This window comes from Sciurus vulgaris (genome assembly GCF_902686455.1).
Source record: "Sciurus vulgaris genome assembly, chromosome: 11".
Lineage (NCBI taxonomy): Eukaryota > Metazoa > Chordata > Mammalia > Rodentia > Sciuridae > Sciurus > Sciurus vulgaris.
Window position 1 is genome coordinate 9,544,541 of NC_136472.1, and position 12,871 is coordinate 9,557,411.

Here is a 12,871-nt window from a genome sequence, read left to right on the forward strand (position 1 = left end):
CGGGCCGGCCCGCTGCCCTCACCACGCGCCCCTCACCCTCCGGTTCCCGGGTGTGGGGCAGGAGCTGGGACCGATCTGCCCCGCCTGGAGCCCCCCGCGTGCAGGGCTGCCTCCCCGGGGGCGCAGCAAGGGCTCGGTCCCGGGCTCCAGCCGAGCCCCCGCCCTTCCCAGCCGCTGCTCCGGGGAGCGGAGCCGCCGGCCACGAACCCCGCGCCTCCCCGCGGCGGAGCCAGCGCCACCGGCGCTCGACTCTAGCTCCCACTCAGGGCCCCCACCCCAAACCCCAAAGGCTGGGCGCCCCCCGCCGCGCCGAGGCAAAGCCGGGCAGCCCGCTCCCGCTGCGCCTCGGCGCACCCGCGGCCCCGGCCCCGGCGCCCTGTCCCGGACCCGCGGCCCCTGGCCCCCGCCCCGCGCAGCCTGCCTTACCTGCGCAGCGGCCGGGGAGGCGGGTCTCCTCGGGAAACTTTGCGGCGACGGCTGGAGCCTCCGGGGTTATTCCAAGGAGCGGGCGGGAACCGGAGCCGGAGGGCGCCCGGGGGGCCCGGGAGGGGAGCCCCCGGCGCGCGGCGGAGCACGGTGGCGGGCCCGGGGCGGGGGGCGCGCGGCGGCGCATCTGCCCGGCTCGGGCGCCCGGCGGAGCCGCGGGAGGAGTGCGCGGGGTTGCGCCCGCCGGCGGGGTGCGTGTGCCCGGGTGGGTGCGCTCGGCTGGGCGAGGGCGGCAGCGGCGCCCGCGCGAGCGGCGGCGGCGGCGGCGAGCAGGGCGCGGGGAACCGGGCTGTGCGGCCGCCTCTCCCCTCGCGGCGGCGGCGGCGGCGGCGGGGCCGTGCGTGCAGGCGCGGAGCGGGGAGGGAGGAGGGAGGAAAAGGGGAGGCGGCGGGCGGGGAGGAGGCGGCGGGGGCGGGGGCGCCGCGCTGCGCACTGGCCGGCGGGACCCGGCGCGGGAGGCTGCGCCGCCGCGCGGGGACTCTGGCCCAGCCGAGAGAAGCGGCCTCCGCGTCCCCCTCCTCCTACCTCCGCTGAAATGACCGCGGGTGAGGGCGGGATGGGGAGCCGGGCCCCGCTGGGGAGTGGGGGGAGGGAGGCTCCCAAAGCCAGCCTCCAGCGCAGGGGGGGCAGGGGAGAGAAAGGGGTTCTCTCTGGTTCTCGCGCCGCCTCCCCTTACACCCTTCCCCTGCACCCACTCATTCATCCATTCATTCATTCATCCATCCATCTGTCCACCCTTGCATTCATTCACAAACAGGTACCCATCGCCTACTCTGCATGCCAAGGTAACCCCTTCCTCCCTCCTGGTTCCCCTTCCCCACTCAGACCCCTTCACCTGCCGCTCCCCCTTGCTGCGTGTGCTCTGACCCCCGGGTTCTCTCTGAGCAGTGCCCCACCCAGCTGGCTAAGTGGGCAGCCTGGGTCAGATGTGGTCTGCTCCTTCCTGCACCGCTGACTGTGACCTTGGGCAAGTCGGTTAACCCCTCTAAGCCTCAGTGTCCTGGTTGTAAAATGGGAGCATTAAGGACCTGGCTGCAAGGGTCATTATGAGGGTGGAGGAGACCTTGAACCAGAAGGTGGCTGCTGCGCTCAGAGAAGTCTACTTCCCCAGTGTGGGGTCTGGGCTATGGGAGGAGGTGGCCAAACCAACTGGTCTCCTCCTAGTCTGGGAAGTCTGTCCTCACCCTCTTGACATTCTCTGGGACACTAAGGAGCTCTCCATCCACCCAGCCTCACCTGCCCTGGTAGTACTTTGTCACGGTGTCACAGAGCTCAGTCGTGAGTCTGTACCTCTGCCCAGAACCCCCCCCTCCACAGGGCCCCACTGCTCCCAGGTCCACCCCAGACTCCCCATAATCTGGCTGAGACCTCCTTCTGAAGATCTGTTCCCACACCTCCCACCCACTGTCCCAACTCCAGACCTGTGCCAGACCTTCCAGGGGAAACGGTCACCTATGGGGACACCAGTCCCGCTCCTCCTCCTCTTGAGCTTTCCCGTCCTTCCCTCTTGCCCCCAACCTGGGAGCAGACTGGGGCCTGGCCCAGGGCTGCCACTTCTGACCCCAGTGGGCACCCAACCTTGCCCTTCCTGCCTCTTCCTCTCCACTCCCCTCCCACCTCCCTGCCCCCTAATTCCCTTTCTTCCTTCTCCTGCCTTTCCACTCAATTCACCAAACAGCTATTTTTTTCTCCCAATTTTTTATTTATTGCCCAAACAGCATTATACCAACAATAAAGAAAGAAAATATCACCCACAATGCCACCGCCCTGTGGCGTCAACAGCCTCCATGCCTCTGCTCCCTTCCAGGCTGGTCCACGCAGTGATGGCCGTAATTTTTACAGAGCAGCCGTTTCCGTTCTGCTTCCCCAGGCCCCCAGATGGATGTGGGGCCCTGGGGCTCGTCATTCCTCCGTTGCATCCCTTGGTGTGTGGTTCAAGATTTGTGTGCGTGTCCTTCCGTCCCTGACTCCCCCGTGACAGCACAGGCCGGTGGTGGAGTCGATGGTTTGGATATAGCTCTGCTTGATGTGTGGCACTTAGATATCATAATAGCATCTTGGTAATTGTAGTTTTAATGGCTGTGTGGTATTCCACGTGTACCTGCTCACTCAGCCACGCCTGCTGGCTGCACACAGTTCAGGGAAGGCTGTCGAAGTCCGCTGTGCACTGGGTGTCGTCTGAGGCCCATGGACCCAGGCTGAATCAGGCCCAACTGGACCTCACCCTGGCGAAGCTGGAATTCCACAGGTGTGCCGGGCACCTACACAGGTGCAGCTGAGACGGGCATTACCAGGTGACTCCTGACACAGGGCCTACATCAGGTGGGACGTCCAGGACAGCTGCCCAGGGCTGGTGGCTCTTGACCTGGGTATTGGAGGGTCAGCAGAAGTTCACTGCGGCCTGCTCACGGGTCCAAGACGGGGAAAGGCACCCGCACTGCTCAACAAGCCGTGGCTGGAGCTGGGGGATGGGAGTCAGAGGTGGAAGACAAGGCGGCCGAGGTCAGCCAGGCGTGAAGGGGCTTGGCGGCCTGGGGAGTCGACTCCACTTGGGGATGAGGAGGGCACCTGTGAGGGAGGGTCATTCCAGGAGCAGGAAAGGCGGCTGAGACTGAGGAAGATGGAACTCTCGGGCGCCGTGGGCTCCGTGACGTGCATGGCTCAGTGGTGAAGGCCCAGAAGGACAGAGCTAGTCCCACAAGCTGGGCACCCGGGAGGATGCCTTCAGCAACAGGGCCAGTGTCGATGACAATTTGTGGCTTCAACCTTGAGCTCGCCGAGTCTGAGCTCCCAACTCCCAGGGCAGCAGTAACCCAGGCAGTGTCCAGCAGCCCAGTGAGGGACTCTACCACTGGCCAGCCAAGGTCACCCTGGTCCTGCCCGCTGCACCCTGCTCCCCAGTCACCCGCCGCCTCTGCAGGCAGCTCTGGGCTCTGCTCGAGAGCCTCACCTCCTACCAGCTGCAGGCCACAGGCACCGGCCCAGCCTCACCACACCTGTCCCTTCACTCATGTGGCCATCACAGAGCTCTGAGGGCTGGGGGGACAGCCTGAGTCCTAAGACCCAGGTGAGGTCCTAAGGAAAGTGTATACTGTGAAGTGCAGCGACCACTCGACTCACTACTGTCAGACTTTCTTGGTCTCGCTTGGGCCTCTTCTGGGCCAGGAGAAGCAAATGACCAGACTCAAGGGAGGGACAGACCTCCCCATTGGCTGGTCGGCAGGCATCACCAGGGACCTTCCACACAGGCTCCAGCTCGGCACCATCTCCTGGGGAAGGGGTTGGATTCCCAGCCCCATCTACAGCCAGAGGGCCTCTTAAGAGACTTCCCATTCCTGTTTTGGGGGTCTCAGAGGACAGCTTCCCTGCATCTGTGGTTCCCAGGGGCTCCTGGGTCCCAGAGAGTCCCAGACACTGAGTGCTGGCCTACCTAACCCTTGGCTCTCAGGCTGGGGTGTTTACGTGAATCCAGGAGCACAGGACCTATGGGGGCTCACTATGCTCAACGCCCCTCAGCAGCGACTTCCAGCCACATCGTGATCCAGCTCCCAACTCCACCATACCCCCAAATTCTGTACTAAGCTGTCCTGTGGACACCACACGGGGGTCAGCGTGCCTCCCTGAGAACGCTGGTTCCCCTTCCAAGGGTGGATCCAGAGCAGTTTCAGGGACAGCCAGGGAGACGGGCCTCCAGTCCAGGAGGAAGGTCTCAGACCACGTGCTCCAAGGAGCAGACACAGAAGAAATAAGTCCAGTGGAATGAGGTCACCTTCCCCCAAGGAAGGCCCTGTCAGCAGGGTGGGCCCCAAAGAAGGATCAGAGTAGGCCACTGGCCTAGGGAAGCTGCAGGCCAGGGTGAGAGCACCCCACATGCCAACTCCAGTGCCTGCCTTAACACTCCCTCTCCTTGCCTCTGAGCCCCTCCTTCTCCTGACATAAGGGTCCCACTGCTCCATGCTTCTCCACCCCTCAGGGCCTAACCAGCTCCTCCTCACCAGTAGACCAAAGCTCAGTCATCCTGTCTTCCAAGAACCTTTCCTTTATCCCACCTTTCTGACTGGGTCTCTCTTTGTCTATTTTCTTTACTACAACTGAATGCCACAGATTAGGTAATTTATAAAGACAAAAGGTTTATTCAACTCTTGGTTCTGGAGGTCAAGGTTGAGGGGCTGCATCCAGTACGAGCCTTCTTTGAGGAGCCTTTGTGCGTGCGTGTGCGTGTGTGTGTGTGTGTGTGAGAGAGAGCGAGAGAGGAGAGAGAGAGAGAGAGAGAGACACAGGATTGAACTCAAGGCCTCCTCCATGCTAGGCAAGTGGTTACTACTGAGATACACCCCAGGCCTTTTTATTTTTTATTTTGAGACAGAGTCTCACTAATTTGTTGAAGGCCTTATTAAGTTGCCCAGACTGGCCTTGAACTTGCAATCCTCCTGCCTCAGCCTCCCGAGTCCCTGGGATTCTAGACATGTGCCGCCTGGCTAGGACTGTCCACCTTTAAGGAAGACAGGCAGGAGGCACTAATGCTATCATGGGGGTCCCACCCTCATGACCTCTCTGTCCCTAATTACCTCCCCAAGTCACCCCTCCAAACACCATCGACATATGACTTTTCAGGATGAAATTTCAACATGGATTTTGGAGGACAAACACCCACCCCACAGTTGTAACTTTGCTCTCTCTGCTCCCTTGTGCTTCTTGGTGGTGGCCCTAGCTCCATTTGTGACTACCCACGACCCATGTGACTTCATTTTTCAGCCACTGGATGCCACTAGCCACTCTGGAATCAGGGCATGGCTGATGATTTCATGGGGGGTGGTCTTCCTCCCTGGACTGTTGTAAAACGTGACTTAGGATGGGGTCTGTACCCAGGGATGTGTGTCTGGTTAGCACGTGTCTCTTCCTGACCTCGAGCACGGGGAAGTCACAGCCAGGGTCTGTTTTGGTCCCTGTGTGTCCCTAGCACCTGCCACAGCACCCTGCTCATGAGGAGAGCATAGCCCAGCTTTGCTGAATCAAGCAATAGGACGTGGAGCGAGCGCCGCCTACCCAGCAGGCGAGCCTGTGGGGCCCAGGCCTTTCCGATGGGCCCTCCTTCCCGTCGGGAGCCTCCTCTTCTTCCCACCAGTGATGCCACCTCCTCTACCCCGCAAGCCTTCCAGATGCCCGGGGCTGCCCCCGCCAGCCATTAACCCAGCAGAGGACTTGGTCTCTGTGGGGACCTTAGCATCCCTCGACTCGCCAGCATGCACCTGTTACACACATGGAGTTCAGGAGGAAATGTGAGCTGTGTCTCGAAGGCCAGGTGAGGGACCAGCATGTGGAGCTGGGCAGCCAGGGCCCCGGAGAGGGCAGTGGGGGAGGGGCCGCCACGTGGGCAAGGGGCGGGGCCTGCTCCAAGCGGGTCAGCCCAAGATGCCCGGCTCCCTGCGGTGGGCGGGCGAGGAGCCGGAGAGGGAGGATGCAGGGGGTCCTTGGGGGACCTCCTACCTCCTCCCTGTCCATCCCGTCCCTGTCCAAGATGGCTTACTGCCTCAGTCTCCCCCACACCCAGGGGCTCTTGAGGCCTCATGCCCGGGTCCCAGGGCCCAGCTCAACCAGCCAGGGCCCGAGAGCTGCAGAGAGAAGCTCTGCCCCTCACCTGCCCACGGGACTCGGGAACCTCCGCATGCCTGGCCCGCCCGGGTCCCCAGCTGCGCGGGGCAGAGAAACCACTGAAGCCTGAGCCCCAGGTCCCCTCCCAGAGTTCCGGGGGGGAAAGCGGGACCTTCTCTGGTCGCCCCAGCAGTCCCCGCCTGCCCCGCCTGGGTGCTCCGGGGTGCTGAGGAAGGATGTGCCAAGCCTGGGTCCCCTCTCCGAACCCCGGGTGCCGAGCTTGCTGCGGGGCCAGGGTTGCATGGGGTCACTCCCAGGCCCTTACCTGCCAGGCCCGGTGCCCCTGCGGCCAGGCCGCGGGTGCCGCTCGGAGCGCGGCCGGGCGGGCAGGGAGGGGCGGAGCCTGGGGGGGAGGGGAGCCGGCGCCAGCCGTGGGGGCGGGGCGGGCTGCGGTTGCCCGGCAACCACCACGCGGCCGCTGCGAGGAGGGATTCTTAAAGAGCCGAGCAGGAAGGTTGCGCCGCCGAGGGCCGAGGCCGGGCCTCGCATACCAATGGCGTCCGGGCCAGCCTCCTCCTCCCTGGCCCTCCTCCGAGTGGAGCCCAGGATGGGAGGGCAGAGAGGAGGGGACGCCCAAGCCGGGGGTCCCTGAGGTGGGCAGGGCAGGGACCCTGCTGGGCTGCCGTCTTGTCCCCACAGGACCAGGCCCTGGAGGGGGTCTGATGGCTGCCCCTGACTCTAGGACCCTCAGCAGCATCTTGTCTTCTAGTTCCTCCTTCTAGGGCCTCAGATTCCTAACTCTACAAGGTCGGGGGCTGGGCTAAGTCGAGGAGCCCTTGCTGGGGTCCAGGGAGGATCCTGGGGTGTGACCTCCCACCCAAGCCGTGGTCAGTCTTCTGTGCATGGGGGCCCCACCTCCTTCAGTTGGTGAAGAGAATCTAAAGTGCCAACCCAGCCCTGTTGCTCCCTGGCTCTAACACCTTCCATGACTCCCCTTGGCTGTGGGGAAGGTTCCAGGAGGGCCCCTGGCTGCCCCTGCACCTTCGACTCAGTGCATCCCCCTCTGCTGTCCCCTCCTCTCCCACAGCCCACTCCACACATCCGCTGGGCACTGCATTCACCTTCCAGCCAGACACGGTGACCGAGCAATGCCTCTTGAAGGGATAAGTGGTCCTAAGACTAGCCCTTGGGTGCCAGGCCCATGCTGACCTTTGGGACCCACGCCTGAGGCAGGTAGACCAGGCCTCCTGCCATGGGCTACCTGGCCAGTCGATGATAAACCAGCAAGCAAATGAGTGTAAGGTCACGATGGGACCATGCTGTGGGCTCCACAGGAAGTCAGCAGGGTGATAAGAGAAGCAGGCAGGGGCTGGGACTGTGGCTCAGTGGCAGAGTGCTTGCCTGGCCTGTGTGAGGCACTGAGTTCGATCCTCAGCACTACATAAAAAAGATCCATTGACAACTAAAAAATATATAATAAAAAGAGAGAGAGAGAAAGAAAACTAGGTAGAGATACTTTAACTGGCTAATCAGGGGAGGCCCCTTAAAGGAGTTGAGACCTGAAAGATAAGAAGGAGCCAGTATGGAAGAGCTAAAAGAAGAGTGTGTGAGACAGGGAGCAGTATGTGCAAAGGCCCTGGGGCATGAGCCAGCCAGAGCTGTTTGGAAAAAAGACAGGAGGCCAGAAAGTTAGGGGGAGGGGAGAGCAGAGCTTGGAATGCAGCCGTGAGTTGGTGGAGGGGAATATGGATTTTGTTCTAAGTATAATAGGAAGCTATTTGAGAGTTTTGATCAGGGAAGTGACATGATCTAATTTATATTTTAAAACGATCATCTGAACAACCACTTTGGAGAGCAATTTGGCAATAACTAGTAAAGATGCTCCTATACCACAGCCCTGCAACCTGCTCCAGAGACGCACGGGCACAATGCACACACGCGTGCACAGATGCACACCATGGCCTGCAAGGGTCGAAGCTGGGTGCACCTGTCGGTGGGGAAAGAGGACGGTGGGGTGTGGGACTGCCTTCACCTGGAACCTTCTGCATTTCCAGCCTGGGTGGGCAGCACTGGCCTGGTGGACAAACCTCGCAGTGTGTGTACTCTCCAGGGTCACAGCAACCTAGGGAACCTGTTGTCACAGGGCACGCATAGTACACCTCTAAAGAAAGTTCTCGCTGAGTCAGGGAGGTGGTTCCTCTGCAGGGAGCGGGTCAACTGCTTTGCCACTTTGCCTTTAGGCCGGGCCGTGGGTCCATTTTCCGTTGCTCTAATTGAATGCCTGAGACTGGGTAATTTACAAAGGCTAAAGGTTTATTTGCCTCAGGGTTCTGGAGGCCTGGAAGCCCAGGACCGTGGCATAGGCCCCTGGCGAGGGCCATCTTGCTGCACCACAGCATGGTGCAGGGCTCCCCATGGTGACACGGTGCCCTGCCAGCTCGGGTGCCACCCATGTCATCGTGGGGCCCCAGCCTCATGACCTCATTGAACCTTCCTCGCCTCCCAAAGGCCCGCCTTCAAACACCATCAACAAGTGAATTTGGGGTTTATGTTTCCAGCATATGCTTTGGGGGGCATGTTCAAACGATAGCGTTCACTCGTGTACGTGCACAGGATTTTATGTGCTAAACATAAAGGGAAAAGGACCCCAGGAGCTGGGAGAGCCCACATGGGGGCGGCTGAGGGCTGCAGGGGGAGGGGAGAGTAGCTAGTGGGCCCCGGGTGGGGACGCTGGACTGTGTCTCCTCTGTCCCCTGTGGTTTGTTTTCTACCCAAATAGCTGCCGCATGTCTCCCTTCAGAAAAGAAAGTTGGAGCTCAGAGGGCATGAGGCTGCCTAGGGTCACCCAGCAAGCTGGGCGGAGGAAACTATGGTGCTGGAGCTGCTCAGAGGAAGCAAGGCTGCCTTCGAGATCCCCCAACGCTGAGCTGGGGAGTCCACGGCCACCAGTAGGCCTTCCCGGGCCCCACTATTTTCCTTGAAATCTGCACTCTCCCAGCAGGTCTGCCTGGGTCCCAGCCCCTCATTCCTGCAGGGATGGAGAGGACGCTGGACTGGCTGGGGCCCAAGCCGTTGCTGGGTAATTGGGTTTCAGGGATGCTCATGGATATGCTAATGGCGGGACGCTGAGTGCCTGGCCCTGGCTCCCGGGGGAGGGGAGGCCCAGGCAGCAGCTGGGGGTCCCGCAGCACCTCAGGCACGGAGCTCCGTGCTCTTGGGACTCAGACTGCCTGATCCCAACCCAGCTCCCCAGCTTGCCAGCTGTGTGACCTTGAGCAAGCCACTCACCCTCTCTGAACTGTTCATTCTGTGCTCATCTATGAAGTGGCAAAAATAACAGGACCCCTTCGTCAGGTTCTTGGGAGAAGGTGAAAGGACGGATCCACCCCGCACACTTGGCCCAGGGCCAGGCACAGAGACTTTGCTTGATAAAAGCCTTAGTGGCCATTTTCAGTTTTGTGGAAGGTCCTACAGGGATGAGCAGCCGACTGCTTGCCGAGCGACAGGGTGACTCACTCTCCTCTTGCTGTTTGTTTATGTATATTATCCAATTTGGGGCAATGAATCTGAATTTCTTGCATAACCAAATACCAGTGTGTGGGAGGTGCCTAGGGACGGGGCTTGGAGAGGGGTGTCCGGGGACTTCTGTGTTGCCAGGGACCAGGGGTCCCGCTTGGGGGTACCAGCCAGGAGCTGGGTCTCCAAGGGCCTGGCAGGGGCAGGCAGGAAGGGGACAGAGAGTCCCAGTTCCGGGGGGCCACAGCCAAGTGACCTCCTTGGAGCCTAATGACTGGGCAGCTTCCGTAGGGAGAGGTGTGGCGGCCAGGAGCTGGGGAGCCAAGAGGGGTGCAGGGGTGAGGGAGGCTGATCCAAGATGCAGGGGGAAAGGCAGGGCCTGGAGTCGGGCCATCGGGAAGGAGAGCCGAGTCCGGGAAGGGGACCCGCTGGGGCCATTGGGCTTCCCTGGGAGGGGCACAGTGGGGGCTCCGCCTGAGAAGAGCCAGCCAGGTGGTGGCAGGACCTGGTGAAGTCCAGCTCCAGACTCAGACCCCAGGGTCCAGATACCACCCTGCCACGTCCCCAGTGGACACTCACTGCACCCTGGCCTCCCACCTGCGAGACAGTGCTGCTCACCCACCAAGGCCCCAAGGAGGCTGCGGACCACGCACAGGCCTCCAGAGGCAGAACCCACTGCCACCACAACCCCAGCCTCCTCCCTGCCTAGGCCCCTGGCTCCCTGTCCGCTGCCACCGTTGGACCCAGCTGCGACTCCAGTGGGTGCGTCCCTGCAAAGTTCATGTGCTGGAAACAACCCCAGCTTCACGTGTGGATGGTAACCCCAGGCAGGGCCTTTGGGAGGAGATGCAGATTCTATGAGGTCCTGAGGGTGAGGCTCCCACCTTGGCGTTAGTGGCCTCCTGAGAGGACATGGCGCTCTGTGTCGCCACACGGAGCCCCGTGCCATGCTGTGGTGCAGCAAGAAGGCCCTCATCAGTGTCCATGCTACCGTTTGGGCTTCCCAGCCTCCAGAACCGTGAGCTGAATAAACCTCTAATCTTTATCATTTATCAAGGCTCAGGCATTTTGTTTTGGTTTGGTTTTTGTACCAGAGATTGAACCCAGGGGTGCATAACCATGCACCCCCAGCCCCCAGCCCTCTTTATTTTTTATTTTGAGACAGGGCCTTGCTTAGTTGCTGAGGCTGGTTTTGAACTCACAATCCTCCCGCCTCGGCCTCCCAAGCGACTGGGATTACAGGCGTGCGCCACCACGCCCGGCTCAGGTATTTCGTTACAGCATCAGAAGACTGACTGAGAAAGGCCCCACGCAGCCCTGACAGATTTACAGTCATTTTTAATTTTTTAGTTTTATCACCAGGGGCTCAGAAAGGCCTCAGTTAAATGACCTCCCCATTCCCAGATGAGGACACTAAGGTCCGGGGAGGTGGAGCCACTGGGCCAAGACCACAGTGTGCTGGCTGCTTCTGAGGCCTGTGGTTGCTTCACCTCTCTGGGCCCCAGGTTCCCCCTCTGTGAACAAGACGGGCAGCTGTGTCAGGATGACCATCGAGACTCCATGTTGAAGCTTGCTGGGGACACACTTAGTACCAACGAGAGGCCCCTGAAGCCCCTGCTCCCTGTCCCCTCCCAAGCCGGGAGAGTGTCCAGCAACTTTCACGCTTCCCGCCCGAGCAGACTCCCCTCCAGGGACAGTGACCTCAGCCTGGGGGACAGAGCTTGTCAAACATGGCAACTGCTCTCTCAGCTTGAGAGGCCTTTGAAGTTTCTTGCTTTATCTTCGAAATTCAGCACATTTCGCGTGTCATCCCATCCGTGGGGTGTTTCTGATCTAAATCCCGTTTTTTAAACGACCAACGACCGGGGATCCCACCTGGGCCTGTGGGGGTGGGGGAGGCGGCCAGGGGCCCATCTACCAGCACCTGACAGAGGCCAGCAGCCTCCCTGGCCGCCCCCAGCGCTGCAGGACAGTCAGGGACTGTCCTAGGAGACAGGCTCTGGGCAGGTTAGGAGCACTGGGGACTCTGCAGGAGGGGACACTGCGGTCCTGACAGGCCCTCCTGCCACTCCTCCGCCCCACTCTGATTTCCGGGCAGCTCACCCTCCTCTGTCTAAGTCCTCAACACCTCCATTGCTCACAAAGGCTCACAGCCGTGGGCCGCTCCTGCCCCCGCAGCCCCTGACCTCTGTCCTCTCCCCTCTCACTCTGCAGGGGGTCTGGCAGGGTCTCCAGGCAGACCCCTGCCTCAGGATCTTTGCACGGCTCTGCCCTGCCTGGCATGTGCTTCTCTGGGCTGGCTCCTCCATTCACCCCCCTGAGATTGGCGCCCCCGCCCCCTCCTCTCCTCTCCTTCACAACCTCTGCATTAAGTGACACTGGTTTCAGTTATACTGACTCTGCTGCCTTTGTCCCCCTCCTGGACTGCGAGCTGGGCCTTGCCCTCTGTGTCCCTGGCCCAAGCACAGCAGGGGCAGGATGCATATTTGTCAAATGGAGGAAGCAGGGCGGGCCAGGGGCTGGGGACCCGGGGAGCAGCGCGCGTGCCCCGAGTCTCGCCAGCAACTGTTCCGGGCAGGCCGGAGAGGTGTGGGGAGCCACGGGCAGGGGGATGTGGAGGGAGGAAGCCTCCAGGGGCCCGGCCTGCTGCAAAGTCACCTCCATGCCCGCCCAGCCTCTCCAGCCCCCGAACCTGCTCAGCGCTTTCCCTGGGTCACTGCACCACCGCCTCCCCTCGGCACCCTCTCTCCCTACCCCCCGGAGGACGCCAGGCAGCTCCCCACTGTCCTTGGATGGCGTCCGTCCCAGGCACGTCCTGCCTCGGGTCCTGCTCCCCGGGCTGGTTCCTGGTGTGGGCTCCCTGCAGGCCTGGGCTCCAGGGAGGCCCTGTGGCCTCGCCGAGCACCGCGGCAACCTCCCTGGCTCCTTGGTGCAGGAGCTGCCATGCAGCCCCTGGGGCTGGACGTGGCCGTCCAGAAAGGTGCTCGCCCGGGAGCTGGCCCAGGACGGGGGGTGGCCATGCTCCTGGGGGCTGGCTCCAGGGCTGGGGTGAGGGTCTGCCAGGCAGAAGCACCAGCCCAGGTGGAGTCGGGCTGCAGGGACGGCTGGGGTGAGGGTCTGCCAGGCAGAAGCACCAGCCCAGGTGGAGTCGGGCTGCAGGGACGGCTGCCTCAGCCTGGCAGAGGGAGGTAGGAGTGGGGACGTGCCCTAGAGCCGTGGGCCCCGGGCCTGCTTGGGGCTGTTCTTGAACCTGAGAGAAAACAGGGCACCTGTTTCT

At 61.8% G+C, this 12,871-nt stretch overlaps 2 protein-coding genes across 4 annotated transcripts in view; one reads left to right on the plus strand and one right to left on the minus strand.

The window, feature by feature from the left end:
* Positions 1 to 800, minus strand: part of FLRT1 (fibronectin leucine rich transmembrane protein 1) — a 76,773-nt gene extending 75,973 nt beyond the window's left edge. The window contains exon 1 of the mRNA XM_079102166.1: positions 427 to 800. The gene's annotated coding sequence lies outside the window, so the exon portion shown is untranslated. The remainder of the gene's footprint in view (positions 1 to 426) is intronic.
* The window catches only part of MACROD1 (mono-ADP ribosylhydrolase 1), a 132,677-nt gene that overhangs the window by 105,254 nt on the left and 14,552 nt on the right, over positions 1 to 12,871 (plus strand). The gene's annotated exons all lie outside the window — the stretch shown is intronic.